We start from the raw sequence: 20594 nt of genomic DNA, 5'->3' as shown, positions 1-20594 counted from the left end.
TAACCTTGTCTGCAAAGACCGAGGTTCTACTCAGTGTTCACTTTATTTTGTGCTTTCTTGCATTTATATTTTACAGGTAGCTCTCTTCAAACTAGGGTGCTGGTCATCATTGCAAAACCACAGCCTTCTCTGTCCCCACGGTGTACGTTAGAGCAACCACAGCTTTCCTTTGATCCCAACTCCTGCATAACGGTTTTGCTTTCACTCCCTTCCTAATTCTCCCAACACTAACAAGCTAAGCCTTGTATATAACAGCAGCATGTCTTTATGAAGTTATTTTTGTAATTCATGATTTCTTAGCATCACGCCAGTACTCCACATGTGGCGTTGCATACAAAAGGTGCTCAGCGTATGTTGAGTAAGCAAATGAACACACAGACAAGTGTCTGCATGCACAAACTGGAGTGCCCAACAAGGACTTTTTGTGTTGTAAAGAGATTGAAAAGTGTAAAGCTCCTGGAATTTCAGTATTGCTCTGTGAGGTTTAAGGTAATTCTGTTTTAGCCAGTCACCCTCTAAAATCAGATTAAACCGTCAAAAATGACCTCCCAACGAAAGCTCAGAAATTAATGTTTCCCAAGATAACCAAAGCTGGGGAAATGTACTAATATGAAACTTAGAAAAGGCTGTCAGGTTATAACTGCCAGACGGCTGGATAGTTAGAGCTATTGAAAGCTGATGAGTGGGCTATGACAACAGTAGCTGTGGTAGCTACAGAATGATTACTACTGTTAGGTCTATAGCTGTCTACAAGCGTCCTCAGTGCTTTCCAGGTAGAGATCCAGACATGTTGGTGGTTGTACTTTATACGGTCCAGTGACTGAGACAATAAAGAGTGAATATACCATGGGCCGGTGCCGCGGCTCAATAGGCTAATCCTCTGCCTGCGGTGCCTGCACACCCGGTTCTAGTCCCGGTCAGGGCACCAGATTCCATCCCGGTTGCCCCCCTTCCAGGCCAGCTCTCTGCTGTGGCCTGGGAGTGCAGTGGAGGATGGCCCAAGTGCTTGGGCCCTGTACCCCATGGGAGACCAGGAGAAGCACCTGGCTCCTGGCCTCAGATCAGCGCGGTGTGCTGACTGTAGCGCGCTGGTGGCAGCGGCCATTAGAGGGTGAACCAACGGCAAAGGAAGACCTTTCTCTCTTCTCTCTCTCTCACTGTCCACTCTGCCTGTCAAAAAAAAAAAAAAAAAAAAAAAAAAAAGAGTGAATATACCTGGGTCCTGGCTTTGGATCGGCGTAGCTCCGGCCATTGTGGCCATTTGAGGAGTGAACCAACGGAAGGAAGACCTTTCTCTCTGTCTGTCTCTCTCTCTCACTGTCTGTAACTCTACCTGTCAAATAAAGAAAATTAAAAAAGAGTGAATATACCAATGCTTTAAAGTAAGTATGTTTCATAATCTACTTTTTTTTTTTTTTTGACAGGCAGAGTGGATAGAGAGAGAGACAGAGAGAAAGGTCTTCCTTTGCCGTTGGTTCACCCCCCAATGGCCTCTGCGGCCGGCCTGCTGCGGCCAGCGCACCGCGCTGATCCAAAGCCAGGAGCCAGGTGCTTCTCCTGGGGTGCAGGGCCCAAGCACTTGGGCCATCCTCCAGTGCACTCCCTGGCCACCACAGCAGAGAGCTGGCCTGGAAGAGGGGCAACTGGGAAAGAATCCAGCGCCCCGACCAGGACTAGAACCCAGTGTGCCGGCGCTGCTATTTGGAGGATTAGTCTACTGAGCCGTGGCGCCATCCATAATCTACTTTTAAAAGTAAAGACCTTATAAATAAACAAGAATATGTCTACAGTTAAGTCTTTCAGCGTATGTGAGTTTTCGCGTGCATAGTGATAAACTGATATACTTCCTCCATGGGTCACCCTTGGAAGCTATTAGATTAGAACATGGCCTTGATGAGACTACCTTTCTGGACTTAATGGATATGAGCCTCTCTGCTTCTCTGGATAAATATTGTAGCCAGAATCGGACACTAGGTACTTTAAAAATGTTTTAGATTCAAAATGAGCAATATCGAGCTGGGTAGGAAAGAAGCTCTGAGAACTCAAAAAAAGTGACATTGAAATTTGTGTTTTACCCTGTTTTGTTGAATGTATTATTCAAAGATTCCATAATTATTAATCAATGATTAATTGAGTAGACTTTTTTTAAAGTTTTCTTTTTATTTGAAAGGCAGAGCAATAGAGAGAGAGGGTGAAAGAGATTTTCCATTCTTTAAATGTGCATAACAGCTAGGGCTGGGCCAGGATAAAGTTTGGAGTCAGGAACTCCTTTTGTGTCTTCCGCATGGGTGACAGGGACCCAAGTGCTTGGACCAGAATCTGCTGTCTCCCAGGTACAGTAGCAGTAAGCTGGATTACAGATAGAAGTGAGACTCCATCCCAGGCCCTCTGGTTTGAGATGCGGGTATCTCAAGCAGTAGCTTTTCGGGAGATTTATAAATTTCATTTCATGTTAATATTCTTTTTCTATTCTACAAGCTAGCAAGGTGAGATTTTAGTTTAAAAACAAAAACAAAAACAGGGGCTGGTGTGGTGTTGTGGCTAGAAGCTAGCTACCTTCTGTAGTGCTGGCCTCCCATATGGGCATCAGTTCATGTCCTGGCTCCTCTACTTCTGATCCAGCTCCCTGCTTATGGCCTGGAAAAAGCAGTGGAAGATAGCTCAAGTGTGTGGGGCCCTGTCATCCACATTGGAGATCCGATGTGGTGCCTGGCTCCTAAATTTGGCCTGGCCCTGACCTGGCCATTGCTGCCATCTGAGGAGTGAACCAGTAGACAGAAATTCTCTCTCTCTCTCTCTGTGACTCTGACTTTCAAATAAATATTTAAATCTCTTTTGAAAAGCTATACTTCGGCCGGCGCCGCGGCTCACTAGGCTAATCCTCCGCCTAGCGGCGCCGGCACACCGGGTTCTAGTCCCGGTCGGGGCGCCGGATTCTGTCCCGGTTGCCCCTCTTCCAGGCCAGCCCTCTGCTGTGGCCAGGGAGTGCAGTGGAGGATGGCCCAGGTGCTTGGGCCCTGCACCCCATGGGAGACCAGGAAAAGCACCTGGCTCCTGGCTCCTGCCATCGGATCAGCGCGGTGCGCCGGCCGCGGCGGCCATTGGAGGGTGAACCAACGGCAAAGGAAGACCTTTCTCTCTGTCTCTCTCTCTCACTGTCCACTCTGCCTGTCAAAAAAATTAAAAAAAAAAAAAAAAAAAAAAAAAAAGAAAAGCTATACTTCTTTACCCTATTATATCACTCTTAAAGAGTTAACAGAGGAATTGGTGAAGACAAGTAAACTAATTCGTCTAAATTCTCAGGAATTCAAAGAGGTTTTAAGGATATGCAAATAACTATCCTAGAAAAGAACACATTCTCATTGGATGGAGCATTAGTTAAGCTGCTGCTTTTAAAAACACAGGAAGTTTGTTCAGCTCTCGTGTCTATTATTGTCAGAATTTTCTCCACATCTCTTGGACTACAAATTGATTTCCATGGGCATTCTGTTCATGAAGTGAGAAGACCCTATGCATTGAATAAATAAGAGATTGTAAGAAGTATTTGGAGAAAATTTTAGTTGAAATCTGTACAAGAGGAAATAAAAGGCCATGGAAGTCAATGAAGCAGTTTTTTCCTCATGTTACAAATTACCACTGCCTCTCAACTTACAATGAGGTTATGTTCCAGTATACCCATTGTAAGTGGAAAGACTGTAATTTGAAAATGTGTTTAATAACCTCCCCTGTCCTAGCTTAACAACACAATGCATTGTCGAATTTCAGTGGTCCGCCACTGAGTGGTCACGTGACTGAGTGGCAGCTGCAGCTCACTGCGGCTGCCCAGCCTCACAAGAGAGCATCTCACTGCATATGGCCATCCTGGAATAGAATCAAAATGCAAAATTTGACATACGAACTCCATTGAATGTGTAGCACTTTCACAGCATTGTGTTGTTGAAAAAGTGAAAGTCAAACTGTCATAAGCCTATGATCATCTGTACAGTTATGGAAATTTACTTTACAAGTAAGTAATAGCTCTAACCCTCCACTGTATATATTCCCTTATGGTAAAACATAGAATTCTGGCAAATTCCTCTAGCAAAAAGAAGTTGGGTTTATGGAAGGCAGTTTCATAATACTAGCTTTTGGAAAATTATAATTCTGGAAAAAATAGGAATAGCATATTTTAATTAAAGAATAAAGTATCTCATCTTGATTTATTCTGTTACATTACACATAGTAAAGACAAGAAATGTAAACTGAAATTAAATCATTTTCAATGTTTTGTTTTTAATTAAAATAAAATGCAAAAGCATACTTGTGCTGTCAGGAAGCACTGTTTTAAAATTGTACATTTTTGTGTGATGATCAAATCAGGATAGTTAGCATTTCCATTTCCTTAATTTAAAAAAAAAAATCTTGGATTACCATATAACAATTGTACCTATTTCTGGGGTGGAATAAGGTGTTTGGGTATAGATAAACATTGTGTACTGATCAAATCAAGGTCATTAACATTTCCATCTCCTTATCATTGCTTCATGTTTACAGCCTTGAAGCACCTCTCTTCTAGTTGTTCCTGCATCAATGCATGCACACAAGTAGGTGACCACAGGAGGTGGGAATAGTGGGGAAGCAGAGTACCAACCTATGTACAAGTGGTGGTGTGGGCCCATGAGAAACTGGCTATGGGGGAAAAGGCAGGCAAAAACACAGCTCCTGCTCTCAATACCAGGTGGTGGTGGCAGATGAACAACTGGCTGTGGGGGAAGAATGAGGAAGATAGCATCACACGTGCTGTGTGTTTCACTAGCATCTGAGCTCATCACTGACCAGCTGCAGATCACTGGGCAGCTAGGGATTGTGGCACCCACTCCCAGTCCCAGCAGTAGCCCTGTCTTAAAGGCAGCCATCTACAAGAAGCAGAGGCCTTTGTAAGGAGGGCAGTATCAGGGAACAAGTAGCTAGTATCTCAGATGTTCAGGGTAGCAGCTCTGCTCTAAATCAAATCACTTGACATAAAGGGTTTGTGGCACTCCACTGGTTCAGATGCTGGCATTAGAGTCACTCTGATGGGCCAAATTTAGGTCATAAAACTCCAGCCCTCTCTGCTAGCATGATAGAGTTGGGGAGCAAGGCCAAGGGATGATTCTGCTTCAAGAGAAACCTGAACACAGGTAGCACCTCCCTTATCACGATGGGGCTGAGCCTTAGCACTCTGGGCTCTGGGGGTTAGGGGTGGAGTGAGACAGTGAAGTTCCTTCTCCAAAGCCGTTTATTGAGTGGATTCCCAGTCGCTGTCCTGACTCAACTGTGGGCCCAGCATGACTAGAGAACTCTCGCAGATCTTAGGCTGGCCAGCATCTACCACCATGTGGTCTGCTGAGACTTCTCTGATCTGCCTTGCTGGAGCAATGAGGCACCCTGCCTGGTTGCAGGAGCCAAGGACACAGTGGCAAGTGTGCCTTGCTCCTCTTTCCACCCTGGTACCAGGTCTCCATGTCTTACAAGATTCCTGTCTCTCTGTGTTGAAATCCAGCACTCTCCTGTGCCTACTCACCACAAAACACAGCTCTTTCTTTCTTGCTTTATTTCTTCTTTGTGAAGGCAAAAATGAGTGCAGAGTATCTCTATTCAGCCATCAGGGCATGAAGGAAACAGGATTTTACATAATGCTGTCAGCTGATGAGAAAAATGAAACTTATAACTGTGTTTATGTATATCATTAATGACTTTTTTTTGTAATGTTCATTTGTTTTCATCTATTTGAAAGGAAGAGCCACAGAGAGACAAAGAGAGAAGGCAAGTGAAAGATTTTTCCATTCATGGGTTCATTCTTCAAATGGGAGGGCTAGGCGATCTGAAATCAGGATCCTGGAACTTCATCTGGATCTCCAGGGACCCAGGCACTTGTGCTACCATCTGCTGCCTCCCCGATGCCCAAACAAGAAGCTGGGTCTGAAGTGCAGTAGCCAGATTCAACCAAACCTTCCAAAATGGAAGCAGCCATCCAAAACAGTAGAAAAACCTGCAATGCCACAAAGCCTGCCCCTTTTCATTTTTTTAAAACTGATGAGATATCAGTTTTTACATTTTTTGTTCATCTATTTTTATTTTTTTGACAGACAGATGTACACACCCCCAGACACACACTGAGACACACACACAAACACACATGGGGGAAGAGAGAGAGCGAGAGAAAGCTTGCATCTGCTGACTCACTCCCTTGAGGCCAGAAACCCAGAACTTCATCCAGCACTCCCATGTGGGTGACAAGGACTCAAGGACTTGAGCCATCATCCGCTATCTCCCAGGGCATATTAGCTGGAAGCTAGATCAGAAGTGTCTTGTAGCCAGAACTCTGTGAAATTGGATGGTGTTGTCCTGTGCCAAACACCTACCCCAAGAACACTTTTTTAAAATTTTTTAAAAGATTTATTATCTATTTGAAAGGCAGAGCTACAGAGAGGCAGAGGCAGAGGGAGAGACAGAAAGAAAGAGAGAGGGGTTTTCCATCCACTGGTTCACTCCCCAATTGGCTGCAACGGCTGGAGCTGCGCCAATCCAAAGCCAGGACCTAGGAGCTTCCTCTAGGTCTCCCACATGGGTGCAGGGGCCCAAGGACTTAGGCCATCTTCTGCTTTCCCAGGCCATAGCAGAGAGCTGGATCAGAAGTGGAGCAGCCAGGACTCTAACTGGTGCCCATACAGGATGCTGGCACTGCAAATGGTGGCTTTGCCTGCTACAGCACGATGCCAGCTCCAAAACTTAAACATACAGGTTTCTTGTTTTGGTGCTTGAGAATAATTTCTACCTGTTAAATAAGAAAGGGTGATAATCACCAAGCAATTCATTCAATTTATCTTTTTTTTTTTTTTTTTTTTTTTTTTTACAGGCAGAGTGGACAGTGAGAGAGAGAGAGAAAGAGAAAGGTCTTCCTTTGCCATTGGTTCACCTTCCAATGGCCGCCGTGGCCGGCGCACCGCGGCCGGCACACCGCACTGATCTGAAGGCAGGAGCCAGGTGCTTCTCCTGGTCTCCCATGGGGTGCAGGGCCCAAGCACTTGGGCCATCCTCCACTGCACTCCTGGGCCACAGCAGAGAGCTGGCCTGGAAGAGGGGCAACCGGGTCAGAATCCGGCGCCCCAACCGGGACTAGAACCTGGTGTGCCAGCGCCGCTAGGCGGAGGATTAGCCTATTGAGCCGCGGCGCCGTACTCAATTTATCTTATAATCAGTATTAGTTAAACCCAAGTGGCGGTCACCATATACAGGACTTCAGGTTTTGTATTTTGGTTTTCTCTCTGTCACCTGCTCTCTATTGACTCTCGTTATTTAAGTACATTTCTTAATTTTCCATTCTAATACAATAATTTTGTGTCATTTAGAATAGTAAAATAAATAGTAAACAGATTTAAGAAAATGTCTCATTGTGATTTTCACCTGTTTTTCTCAGTCTTGATCAATACTTGCTTGATAGTGATTGCTGGTTTGAAGTTGCACACTATTATGCAGGGAACATGGCAGTCCCTATGAAGACATTTAAAATATGTAGTGGGGGGGAAAGCATTGTGGTTCAACAAGTTAAGACACTGCTTGTGACACCAGTTTCCCATATGAACACCCATTCCTGTCCCAGCTCCACTTTCAGTCATGGGCCTCGGAAAGCCCTAGAAGATGACCCAACTACTTGGATCCCCACCACCCATTTGGGAGTGGGTGAAGCTCCTGGCTTCTGGCTTCAGCCTGATCTAACCCTGGCTGTTGAGACCATTGATGGAATAAATCAACAGATGGAATGTCTCTCCCTGTAACTCTTTCAAACAAATAAATAAGATCTTAAATAAACAAATAAATAAAATATGTAATGAAAATACTGGAATTCAAGAGATCAGATGATTTAGGTCCTCATTTCCTTCAGTGTCTGTCACCCTAGAAAACTGGCAAGGTTTTATTCTCTACATAATGATGAAAAACTACTTAGGAAAAATTAAAGGAACAAATAAGACAATGAGTAGATCAAAATTTTTGAAACTTTTTGTTTTTAATATTTATTTATTTGTTTGTTTATTTGAAAGGCAGAGTTACAGAGTGAGAAAGAGAAGATTCAGAAAGAGAAATCTTCCATCCGCTGGTTCACTCCCCAGATGGCCACAATGGCCAGGGCTGGGCCAGGCCTAAACCAGAAGCCAAGAGCTTCATCCTGGTCTCCTACATGGGTTCAGTGGCACAAACACTGGGTCATCTTCTGCTGCTTTAGCAGGCCAATATCAGGGAGCAGGACCAGAAGTGAAGCAGCTTGGATAGGAACCAGCGCCCATATGGGATGCCAGTGCCACAGGTGGCTGTACCCATTTTTCCAGAGCTTTGACCCTCATTTTTGCAACTATTTGCTCTGAAATGTTTGAAAGTATTTCATCAGTTCATTAGACCTTAGCATAGCTTCACATACTGCTGGAACATTTGTATATATCCAATGTTTTTGTTCATTGGAGGTTTCTAAAAGCTCACAAAATTTTCATGTAGTTAATGAGCTTTTGTTAATATCTTGGGCATAATGTTTTTAGATGGTCATATATTGTCTACCAATTTTTTGCAAATAATCTCTTTGATGAAGACCCAGTGTAGTTTGTATGATTGCATGAACTTTAAGGGATCATTCAAGAACTGATGCCATGAATGACTATTAGAAGTTGCTATCATTTTTATATTGTTTTTTGTGTTTAAATTGATCAGATTCATCAAAAAATATTTATCAGTCTTTTAAGTTGAAATTTTATTTTGTCTCCATGTTTTGTTATTTCTTTATGTCCATTGCTAATAAGTATAGGTTTTGATCTGTTTTTTTAAATTCTTTTAACTCAGCCATTTAGTCAAGACAAAACAGATAGATACAATCTTCTTCTATTTTTTGATGATTTTTTAAAAGATTACTTATTTATTTGAAAGGCAGAGTTACAGAAAGAGAAAGATGGACAGACAGAAAAATCTTCCATTTGCTGGGTCCCTCCTCAAATTGCTATAAAGGCTGGGGTTGGGCAAATTAGAATCAGGAGCCAAGAGCTTCATCTGGGTATCCCATGTAAGTGCAGGGGCCGAAGCACTTGGGCCATCTTCCACTGCTTTCCCAGACGCATTAACAGGGCATGGGATCAGAAGTGGAGCTGCTAGGACTGGAACCGTCACCCATAGGGGATATTGGTGCTACAGGCAGCAGCTTTACCTGCTATGCCACAGTGCCAGCCTGGAAATTTTTAATCCTTTTCTATTTATATCTTGGAAATTGTGGGAAAAGATATTTCTTAAAAGTCATCATAGTTTATTAACTCAGATTTACAAACAAAATTAACTTCTTATTTTGATTTTTATTATTTTTGCATTAGAAAAGTAATCCTCTGTGTATTGTTAAAAGATAAAGAAGCTGGATATGGTATTAAGTAACCATTATAGAAAGAAAATACTCAGTTTTTGATCTTATAAGCAAATAATGAAACTACTATGGTGGCTAGTATAAGAAAATTGGAGTATATAAATAATAGTAATGAAGCAATAGTGACATTGATGGATAATCTGAAGTATATTAAGAACTAGTGACACACCGTTATTATCCATCAACTGCAATATTATTCACTTACCAAATACTTAGAAAACTTACCGTTGGAGACTGCATTTGAATTCTAATCCAACCACCTTCAAAATCCACACACTTGGCAACACAACTGTAATGTTAAAGAAGACATAACTGGGAATTTTGTCATGTATGATATTGTCACATTAAATTAAAATATCACTAATGAAAATAAATAACTCACAGAATAAAATAATACCTCGACATGCCAACTGAATAAAAGTGAAAAATGATAACCCTCATACAGAATAGACAAATTGGACACAAAAATGTTCATATATCTAGGAAAGGAAAATTTAAAGATCATGTGACTTTATAATATTTTAGATAATTAATCATTATTAACATTCTTTTTTTCTTTTCTTTTCTTTTTTTTTTTTTTTTTTGACAGGCAGAGTTAGACAGTGAGAGAGACAGACAGAGAGAAAGGTCTTCCTTTATCCGTTGGTTCACTCCCCAAATGGCCACTATGGCTGGCTGTGCCGATCCGAAGCCAGGAGCCAGGTGCTTCTTCCTGGTCTCCCATGCGGGTGCAGGGCCCAAGCACTTGGGCCATCCTCCACTGCCTGCCAGGGCCACAGCAGAGAGCTGGACCGGAAGAGGAGCAACCAGGACAGAACCGGCGCCCTAACTGGGACTAGAACCCCGGGTGCTGGCGCCGCGGGCGGAATTAGCCCAGTGAACCGCAGCGCTGGCCCATTCTTAACATTCTTAAGAACCATGATCATCCAAGCAGTACAATTGTAAACATAAAGAGATTTTATAATATTTAAGTCATATAATACCAAAATTGTTGGCAACATCATTCAACATATATATCAATGGACATGTGTATTTTCCAGCTAAGTGGTTGTTCTTTTTGTTTAAATTTTTTTATTTGAAAGGTGGAGTTATAGGCATTGAGAGAGAGAGAGAGAGACAGAAAGGTCTTCCTTCCATTGGTTCACCTCCCAAATGGCTGCTACAGCCGGCGATGCAACGTTCCGAAGCCAGGAGCCAGGAGCTTCCTCCTGTTCTCCCATGCAGGTGCAGGGGCCCAAGGACTTGGGCCATCCTCCACTGCCCTCCCGGGCCACAGAGAGAGCTGGACTGGAAGAGGAGCAACCAGTACTAGAACTTGGCGCCCATATGGGATGCTGGAGCCACAGGTGGAGGATTAACCAAGGGAGCCACAGCACTGGCCCTAAGTGGTTGTTCTTAACTTGTATAATCATTTTCAGACAACTTTCAACTGTCTAGTTAGTTTGTTAGTTATTTAGTTGAGTATGTATTTTATTGGAGAGGCTGATAAGACAACACAGAAAGAGAGACAGACCTCCCATATGCTGGTTCACTCCCCAAATGCTTGCAATGATAAGGAAAGATCTAGAAGAAGCCAGGAGTCAGGAACTTACTCCAGGTTTCTCGTATGGGTGGCAGGGAACCGGATACTTGACCCATCACCTACTGCCTTACAAGGAGCAAATTAGCAGGAGACAGGAATCAGAAGTGTCACTCCAGCATGGGATGTGGGTATCCCAGTCGGTGTGTCAACTGCCATGCTAAATGCCCATTACATAATATCCAGTATTTTAAAATAAATGTCATACTCTAAATTAAAAACAAAAAGAATTAAATGTGGAATTTCATCTCTTGCCAGAATGGAATATAGATAATCTGAGAAAAACCAAACCAAGCACAAATGCTGGATGAAATGAAAGAAACACCTTTTTAAATGAATATGTTACAAGAAAGGGAAATTTTCCAATGTCCAAAAATGAAGACAGGGAGGAAAATCAAAGATCTAAGTTTATCCGGAGCAAAGCTGCCACAGGCATGTCTTCTGAATTCAATGTACGGAAAAGTTTTGTTTCATCTGATCCACCAGGGACACAAGGCATATGCAGCCTCTTCAGATTGGAGATAGAAGGAGACTTTCCACAAGGACCAGTTTCTAAATGCTTCCAACTGAATGAATGGAAAAGCAGAGTTAGGAAAACAGAAACTCTCCTCAGGAAGTAGAAATGACCAAGGCGATTTCAGCTTGGTCACTGAATTAGTACAATAAAAATTCATGACGAACTAGAAGGCTGCAGGCTTTCAGGCATGTTTGAGATGAGAATTTTCCCTATTGTGGACATCTGAAAAAAAAAGCCCAGGTTGGCCGGCGCCGCGGCTCACTAGGCTAATCCTCCGCCTAGCGGCGCCGGCACACCAGGTTCTAGTCCCAGTCGGGGCGCCGGATTCTGTCCCGGTTGCCCCTCTTCCAGGCCAGCCCTCTGCTGTGGCCAGGGAGTGCAGTGGAGGATGGCCCAGGTGCTTGGGCCCTGCACCCCATGGGAGACCAGGAAAAGCACCTGGCTCCTGGCTCCTGCCATCGGATCAGCGCGGTGCGCCGGCCGCAGCGCGCCGGCCGCGGCGGCCATTGGAGGGTGAACCAACGGCAAAGGAAGACCTTTCTCTCTGTCTCTCTCTCTCACTGTCCACTCTGCCTGTCAAAAAAAAAAAAAAAAAAAAAAAAAAAGCCCAGGTTGAGGATTAACTTCTGTGTGATTCAGAATTGAATGATCCCTGACCACCTGACAATTAAAAGCAGATTCTTGCAGGAAACATTCACTATTTATCCAGGGCTGATCAAGTTGTCACCCACCAAATCAGAAAACATTCCCAGTGAAAAAGAAGTCACAGTAGAACATTTAAAACTGGATGAAAATATAAATTACCATGACCCAGAGTTGACAGAAACAAAGCAAAACATAAAATAAAATCAGTTGTTTATAATATAAACCTTTTCAGCATTTTAAAGGTGTAGAAATTGGAAACTTGGAGGAGAAGAATGACTGCTTTGAAAGTTAGCAATCCTGGCCGGTGCCGCAGCTCACTAGGCTAATCCTACACCTTATGGCGCTGGCACAGCGGGTTCTAGTCCCGTTCGGGGTGCCGGATTCTGTCCCGGTTGCTCATCTTCCAGTCCAGCTCTCTGTTGTGGCCCAGGAGGGCAGTGGAGGATGGCCCAAGTGCTTGGGCCCTGCACCCCATGGGAGACCAGGATAAGTACCTGGCTCCTGCCATCGGATCAGCGCGGTGCGCCGGCCGCAGCACGCCAGCCGCGCCGGCCATTGGAGGGTGAACCAACGGCAAAGGAAGAAGACCTTTCTGTCTCTCTCTCTCACTGTCCACTCTGCCTGTCAAAAAAAAAAAAAAAAAAAAAAAAAAGTTAGCAATCCTTTTAGAAAACAAATCAAGTCCAGTGACAAAATGAAAAATATTATTATTGGCTGGCACCGAGGCTCACTTGGCTAATCCTTGGCCTGCGGTGCTAGCACCCCGGGTTCTAGTCCCGGTTGGGGCCCCGGATTCTGTCCCGGTTGCTCCTCTTCCAGTCCAGCTCCCTGCTGTGGCCCCTCCCACATGGGAGACCAGGAGGAGGCACCTGGCTCCTGACTTCAGATCGGCGCGGCGCAGCGCACCGGCCCAGGCAGCCACTTGGGAGGTGAACCAATGGAAAAAGGAAGACCTTTCTCTTTCTCTCTCTCTCACTGTCTAACTCTGCCTACCAAAAAAAAAAAAAAAAAAAAAAAAAAAAAAAGAGAGAGAGAGAGAATATTATTATTAAAATGTTAAAATCTTTCAGTGGTGTGGGGAGCAACTCCGAATAGACTAAGTTACTGGAATTAAGACTTATTCTATGCATCTGCTCTCCCACAATATGGCGCTGAGAAGGGAGTAAACAACTTCTACGCAGCTGCCTCTTGCCAACTTGAGTGATGACCTGCAGGAGCTGATCCTGCTCCTGATTGGAGGAGAGCAGCGTACGCGGCGTGTGGGTAGCAGAGTTGGGATTGGTGGAAGAGGACTATAAAGGAGGAGAGAGACAACACGCACAAGGAACATCTAAAGGGAACATCAGGATAACATCTGAGCAGCCCCCGAGAGAGCCGGCCAGCGGTGTGCCGTTCCCCCGCAGAAGTGGGGAAAGTGGCAGGGGGTACCGCCCTTCCACGGAGGTGGAAGGGTCGGCAGCCCACCCGGGAAGGACCAGCAGCAAACCCAGGAAGGGCCGAGCAGACAAAAGAACAGCGCAGAGTCCTGTGTCGTTCCTCCACGAAGAGGGGGAGCGACACAATGGAAGACAAACATGTTAAACACAGCTAAAGAGAGTATCAGTGAAATAGAATAAAGAGCAAGGTAAGGAAAGAGCTTTAAAAATAAGATGAAAAGAAATGTATTTAAAATTTTTATTTATTGATTTGAGTGAGAGAGACAAAGGGAGAGAAACCAAGAATCTTCCATTTTCTTGTTTACTTCCCAAATGCCTTCCATGGCCAGGGCTGGGCCAGGCCAAAGCCAGGAATCAGGAATTCCATCTGAGTCTCTTAAATGGGCAATAAAAACCTCTTTCCTTGAGCCATCCCTGCTGTCTCCAGAGTGTGCGTTAGCTGGAAGCCGGCATCAGGAGACAGAGTCAGGAGTCAGATCTGGGCAATCCGATATGGAATGCAGTCTTGCTAAATGCCAGCCCAGGAAAAGTAGTATGAAATGGAAAAACAGATGATTTTATTTCAGAGGTACATACTGAAAAAAGATGAGAGAGCTAATATTTGTAGTGATAATGCATAAAATTGGGGAATTAACACTTGTTTATAATAAACTCTGAATCCAGGAATCATAATAAATCCTAAGCAGGATAACAAAAGCACCCAAAGAACAGTATGAGACTGATCAAACAAGCAAAACTTCCAGATTTATTTAAAATGCAAAATACAAGAATGCAGGAGAGAGAGAGAGAGAGAGGGAGAGAGAACGCTTAGACCTTAACACTGTCGGGGAGAAAGAACAGATTACCTTCAGGAGAATGAGCACAACAAAAGTGGCTTCTGATAGGCCAAGCTCCGGCCACTGTGGCCATTTGGGGAGTAAACCAGTGAATGGAAAACATTTCTCTCTGTCTTTGCCTCTGTCTATCTATAACTCTGCCTCTCAAATAAATAAATAAATAATCATTTTTAAAAAATCAATAAAGGAATTAAAATGTAGAAACAAATTTTTTAAAAAAATATCTTACAATGAATTTTATTCTGGTATATTTGAAAATCAAAAAAATTTCAAGAAACCACTGTAACAAAAGAAAATAATAAAAGAAAATCAGACCTTATTAGATACATCCCATTAAGTTAAGTCAGTAGTTAAATGTAAATGAACTGTTATATTCATTGACATTTTTAAAAGCAACTTCTGGGGCGAGTTGTGGCACAGTGGGTTAAACTGCCTCCTATAATACTGGGATCCCATTATCAGAGCACTGTTTCATGTCCTGGCTGCTCCACTTCCCATCCAGCTCCCTGCTAATGCTCCTGAGAAAAATGCAGAACATACCCAAGTGCTTGGACCCCTGCCACCCACATGGAGTACCCAGATGGAGCTACAGTTTGCTGCTTTCAGCCTGTACGGCTTAGCCCTGGCCATTGTAGTTATTTGGAGACTGAACTAGTGGATGGAAGATCTCTTTCTCTCTCTCTGTCACTCCATTTTTCAAATGAATAAATATTTTCTTAAAAAAGGAACTTGTAACAAATATTCAAATAGCATGTTACCAGTACAGAGAATACAAAAGACAGAATCTTGCCCTGCTCATTTTTTAAAATGTAAACTTACTGATTTTTAAATATCCAAGGCAGAAGGAGAAAGGAAAATTGAATACTATGCTCATGTATTAAGATAGATGCAAAAATCTAAGTAAAACCTGTTATACATACATATATATTTTAAACATATTTATTATACATTGTTATACATACATATCTAAATATTTAATCATGACAGTTTTTTTTTTTTTTTTAAGATTTATTTATTTGAAAGAATTACAGACACGGAGAGACAGAGAAAGAGAGAATCTTCCATACACTGGTTCATTCCCAGATGGCCACCATGGCCAGGGCTGGACCAGGCTGAAGCCAGGAGCTTCTTTCTGGGCTCCTACATGGGTGGCAGGGGCCCAAACATTTGGGCCGTCTTTGACTGCTTTTCCCAGACCGTTAGCAGGGAGTGAATCAGAAGTGGAGCAGCCAAGACACAAACCCATGCCCATATGAGATTCCAGCATAGCAGGAGGTAGCTTTACCTGCTACACCACAATGCCAGCCCCCAAAGTTGGGTTTTATCACAAAAATACAAATATGACTCAATATCAGGATTTTTATTATACAAGAGTTATATATCAAAGGAGAATATATTTTAAAATAATTTGCGAAGTTCCTGATCCAGCTTCCTGCTCATGTGCACCCTGGGAAGCGGCAGATGATGACATAAGTTCTTGAGTCCCTGCCATCTGCGTGGAAGACCTGTATGGAGTTTCTGGCTCCTGGCTTTGGCCTGGACCAGTCCTGGCTGTTGCAGGCATTTAGGGACTGAACCAGCAGATGGAAGAGTGCCGTTTCTGTCTCTGCTTCCTTCTTTCTATGTCATTGTGCCTTCCAAGTTAATAAAAATAAGCATAAAATACTTCATTAAATCTCATTAAATATATGTGTATAATATATTTAAATGCATAAATACCTAATTCATCATCAAAAAGGTGATTTTATAACAAAAAATGCAAATATGTCTCAATATCTGGATTTTTATTATAGAAGAAATATACTAAAGAAGGTCATATTTTAAAAGTTTACTAAATGTCTGATTAAAAGCAAAAAATAAAGGCCATAGGTAAAATCCAATATCTAATGCTGATTAAAATTCTAAGCAATTTAGTAATAAAAGTTGAGTCAGTGTGAGAAAGCTTTACTAGGCCTAATACGTAAAGATAAAAACTGGACGTGTTCCTTTCAATTTGGTACTGAAACATAACATGCTCACTATCATTATTTCTAGAGAACACACATACACAAATCATTCTAAGAGAACTGAAGATCGAAATGCAACAAACAAAAGTTTAACACTTTTAGAGGATAGATAACAGAGAAAATTAGGAGTTCAAAGTGGGAAAAGAGTTTCTTCAAACACAGATCATCAAATGTTTTGAAAGTTACAAAATTGACCTCATCAAAATTGAAAACTTCCTGGTATGGAACAAGAGCGAAAAAGAGAAAGTAAGCTACCCCCAGAGGGAGTAGAAATTTAAAGTCTAAAGCTGACAGAGCATTAGTGTTTGGAATAGGAAGAGGACTTCTGTACATTTAAAGAGGAAGACAAGACATTGTGTAGCTATGAGGAACAGTACTGAGAGTGAACATCCTATAAATATAAGAAAATCAGTTCCATAGATTTCATTTATAACAAAACAAAGGAAAATACAAATTGTCATTTCATTTCTGTCTGAATAATAAGAATTAACATCTCAGAGGTCACTTAAGGTACCCATGTCTCAGGAGTACCTGAGTCCAGTCCCAGGTCCAGCTCCTCACCCTTGACTTCCTGCTAATATTGACCCTTGGTGACAGCGGTGGTGGCTCGACCATTTGCTTTCCTGTCACTCATAGGAGACCTGGATTGATTCCTCAGTTCCTGGCTTTGGTCCTGGCCTAGCCCTGGCTGTTGAAGTCATCTTGGAAGTGAACTAGTGTGTTTTCTCTCTGCCTCTCTGCCTTTCAAATATATTTTTTATACAACAGCAGAAAAAGTACTTAAACTCTTTTGTAGTTGTTTTAAAACCTACACAAAATATTGGGTTTTTTAAAGATTTATTTATTTGAAAGAGAGAGAGGTAGAGCCAAAGACATAGAGGTCTTCCATCCATTGGTTCACTCACCAAATGGCTGCGAGGCTGGAGATGAGCCGATCTGAAGCCAGGAGCAAGGAGCTTCTTCCAGGTCTCCCATGCAGATGCAGGAGCCCAAGCACTTGGACCATCTTCTACTGCTTTCCCAGGCCATGGCAGAGAGATGGATTGGAAGTGGAGCAGCCAGGACTAGAACTGTTAAAATGTTAACTTTAAGATCTATCCATAACAGACAGGAAACATAAGTTAATGGAAATGATGAAAGCTGTAATGAAGAAAAGTGGTTATCTTGTAGAGAGAGGAGGGAGTGAGTCAGGAGAAGGACACAGCAAGCTACATTCTCTGGTCACTTCACTTCGTCAGTGTGGGAAGGGAGCACAGGTCACTTGTCCTGTTTATCTATTATAAATTTATCTATTATGATATCTATTATAATAGGTAGGTACCTATTATAAACCTATTATCATATCTATTATTTTATTTCATATTTTACTTAAATATGAATAAAGTATTTTGTTTTATTTATCTCATTCAATATAAATATACATTTCAATAGAAATAAAAATATTTTGTTGTCTTTATTAAAATATTTTATGACTTTTATTTTTTTATTTTTTATATTTTTAGCTTAAATACATTTTCTAGTCTACTGAAATAGAAGCAGCAGTGACATCTATAAGTTCGTATCAGGAATTAGTCAAGGTTAAAAAAAAATGTAATGAAGGTGGTTTGGAGATTAATACACAGTAAAAGCAAATCCTCCTTAAGAAAACTACTGCCCTGTTGTGTGAGTTTTTGTTTAATCTTTTCCTTTAAAGACATCTTGTTTGGGGAAGTCTCACTAAGCTGTATTTCCAGTTAAAATATGAGGCACTCTTGCCTTGACAAAAAAAAAAAAAAGCTTCAATAAAAAAAAAGAAGAATAAAAGTAAGGCTTCTCCCATTATTATATTATTTTCCCATTAATACAGGATTTGAAATGGTAAAAAAGAATCTTAGCAACTTAAAGGTTAGCGTATGGATTGAGATCACAACATTTTTTTTTTTATTACTTAGATTTTAAAACATGAAAGTGTTAACCTTTCAAAAGATATGGAAAAGATAATTAGGTGGTACTTAATTATCTCTTCCTTTAAGGAATACATTGTGAGATGGAAACCTATTCTTGCTGCCAACACTTACTAAGATTGTGAGAAGGATATCTTGCTCCACAACGCCTGGTCCTAATTTGAGATAAAGCCCTGCCTCTACTCTGCTGTCATCTGAGATTCACGGCTCCTCCCAAGTGTAGTTCATTGAAATCTCGCCTTGACTCCAACCCCTGTCACTCCAGGAAGTAAGATTCACTGCCCTATCCTTTCTCTTTTATCGAAATGTCTGTGATAACTGTATAGAGGATTTGGTCAGTGAATCGTTCTCTGTAAACTTGTAATAAACATCTGTCTTAGCGATATCCGTTTAATGAGGGGTATGCATTTATTTTTTTTTCCATTTTTGAACGTGAGTACAAAAATAACAAAATGTTTCTGGTGCTTCAACTAAGTTCTTCTGCAAATGTCACAATCAGCCTGGCTGAGGAGCAGTGACAAGGTACAACCTGATAATGAGCAGAGAACTGGAGCCCCATTTTCTTAATCCTGGCTCTTCTAGTATTATACTAAAAAAACAGTGGGAACAGAAATCTGTTCAGTTTGCATCAAACTTTCCTTGTATCCCTCTCAATTCTTACTTGATTAAATAGATAACTTTTGGGGAAAAAAAATCTTGTTTCAGAACTTTACAAACTACAGTACTGACAATGCTTGGTCATCTAGGTATTGTGACAAGGTCATGGTTTTTGTCATTCAGTAACCTGGTAGTAAAATATTTTTTATCCTTCCTGTTCTGAGGGGAAAATATTACATTTCCAGCTTTTATTTCCTTGTCTCACTTTTCTGTTACTTAAACAGCAGGAGGTTCTCCCTTTGAAGTGCTTTCCCTAGAATTCTCAAAGGCACCATCTTTATGGTCGTTTCCTAAGAATGGCCTAGAGAAGAATCTATGGGCAGAATGTGAGAGCTATGGAGTAAGTGGAGAATGAACATTTCTGAATCTCATAATAAATTATTGAAAATATTTTTGAAGTCACCAGAAATCACCTGGAAGACAATTCTCTTTCTTCCAAGGTTCCCTTTCGAGATGCAAATTAGCACAATTATGTTAGTTGAAAACATATTTAGGAGGTGTGCAATCAAAATAATAAATCTCTTAAATAAAGCTGACACGTGCAATCACATTTGGCAAATAAGTAATTTCTGGCGAGAAACTTTAGAGGAATGTGTTTAACATACTTTTAATAGTGAGATGTCTTGACTGTTGAGCCCAGTCTACTCCACATTTAGGATTTAATTTTATTTTTCTAATCCATAGACTAATAAGCTACTAAGTAAGTAGGAAAATCAAAATAAAGAAAAGACATGAATTATTTTAGAATGTTCAAAATCATTTTATACTAATTCTATCTTACTGAATAAAGAAAAATTTAATCTCTATTCTCATGGACTCAGTTTCTCAATTAATGACTGCAGCTTAGTTTTAAATTATAACCACTTTTGCCGGGTCTGTTTTATTCTGTTGTTGTTGTTCCAGCTGTTTTATGTACTTCTAAATGAAGTGTATCTCCATAAATCATTAATTATTGGCTCTCAGAAAAAATTATTTTGTGTGTAAAAAGTGAAATTTATAGCATGCTGAGGTTGCAGTTCTTTCCAGGTAAAATACACAAATAAGCAAAAAGAGACCCAAGAAAGAAAGTAAGTCCCAAATGCCAACTGAATTAAGTTCATTAAGGAAGGTGAAATTAATTGTACTAATTAATAGGTGCTATGAATGCATTTTTGATGATAATATTTTCTTTTTTAATAGTTCAGCTAAGTAATTTCACTCTGAGATTCATTAAAATGTTTTCAATAGTGATGCCTGGTTTTTGGGGCTCCAGGACTTTTAAACAGAAAATATCACAACTTCACTAATTACAGCAAAGGTCAGGCTCCTAGAATTGGAGCTAGGGCTAGTTGAACTTTAATGCATCTTGTGGTTGGAAATGTGTATATATCTTGTAAATCAATCACTAGAAAATCACTAACAGTGTAATGAAAACAGAAGTAATAGCACTTAAATATCTAATTATTGAATGTAGGTTAAAAACTCCTGAAATTTGGGAAGAGGATGATCATCTACCCTTTAGACTTCATGCCCGGACAAGTGGCCTGGAGCCAGAAATGCTTGCAAAGAGACAGGGCACAAATT

The 20594-nt window shown here is 41.3% G+C and overlaps 1 protein-coding gene across 16 annotated transcripts in view; it reads left to right on the top strand.

Moving 5' to 3' along the window:
• Nucleotides 1-20594, top strand: part of DGKB (diacylglycerol kinase beta) — a 773939-nt gene that overhangs the window by 472624 nt on the left and 280721 nt on the right. The window lies entirely within an intron of this gene.

Source organism: Oryctolagus cuniculus, chromosome 16 (genome assembly GCF_964237555.1).
Source record: "Oryctolagus cuniculus chromosome 16, mOryCun1.1, whole genome shotgun sequence".
In the NCBI taxonomy this organism is placed as follows: domain Eukaryota; kingdom Metazoa; phylum Chordata; class Mammalia; order Lagomorpha; family Leporidae; genus Oryctolagus; species Oryctolagus cuniculus.
The sequence above is the reverse complement of the archived record's forward strand: the minus strand, read 5'-3'. Positions and strand labels throughout refer to the sequence as shown.